Raw genomic sequence first — 980 nt, forward strand, 5'->3', positions numbered from 1 at the left:
CAAAGGAATTTCCCCGTTGTGGGATGAATAAAGTATCATCTAATCTAATCTAATCTAAAAGTAGAAGTACTGATTTAACGTCTTTTCTCAAGAAAAAGTAACAAAGTATAAAATTAAAAAGTAACCTTGTGAATGACAAAGCTACCTGGACCAGACAGATGTTACTAGAGTACACGCTGAGAAACTACAGTGGACATGGAAAAAACGCTCTTTCTTCTTTATATGCCATCGGCTACATTTTAAATGGATGTCTGCCAATAGGCCTAAATCCTATATCTTATTTATTGTGACAGAGACTGGGACTCCAGGTTAATAAGATTCTGACCGAGTAGCAAGATATGTATTCAGTTGTGATTTTGTGAGAAGTCTGTGTATATTCCCGTCTAATTAGATTCAATTTGGTATTGATGACGCAAAAATAGTCACTAACCCCAGTGAAATGATTTGAAAGTTAGTGAGGAATAGATTAGGACTGGATTTAAAGATGATTTTGGTTTCAGACTTCGGCCCAGGTGTGTCTGTTAAAACACCAACGGAGACAACTTCTCTCTGTTGATGCTTTATTAAAATCAAGCATCAGTTAACATGGGGTGGGGGGGGGGGGGTAGCTCTGCTATGGCTGTGTGTGTGGTAATAAAAGAAATAAATAACATTGTAAAGGCCACCATACACAATGCATAGGAATCATATATGCTAGTAAATAATAACAATAAACCCACTACTAATTCCATTATCTTAATGAGCAAGGACGTTCAACAATCGCCATCATATCAAATCAACAGCCAGGTGTAACCTAGGTAACGGATGTAACCTAGCTAACAGGTGTAACCTGCTAACAGGTGAAGAACACCAACAAGCTAACTTTTAAATTTACAAGAACTATAGACCAGTACAACAACAGGCTTAAATGAACTGACAACATAAGTTGTATGACTTACAATTTTCATAGATGCACGCACACAATCTCAGCTGATTATCCT

The 980-nt window shown here is 37.0% G+C and overlaps 1 protein-coding gene across 2 annotated transcripts in view; it reads left to right on the forward strand.

The window, feature by feature from the left end:
* Nucleotides 1–980, forward strand: part of LOC116701936 (gasdermin-E) — an 11,048-nt gene that overhangs the window by 7,935 nt on the left and 2,133 nt on the right. The gene's annotated exons all lie outside the window — the stretch shown is intronic.

The sequence above is a fragment of the Etheostoma spectabile genome, chromosome 14 (assembly GCF_008692095.1).
Source record: "Etheostoma spectabile isolate EspeVRDwgs_2016 chromosome 14, UIUC_Espe_1.0, whole genome shotgun sequence".
NCBI lineage: Eukaryota > Metazoa > Chordata > Actinopteri > Perciformes > Percidae > Etheostoma > Etheostoma spectabile.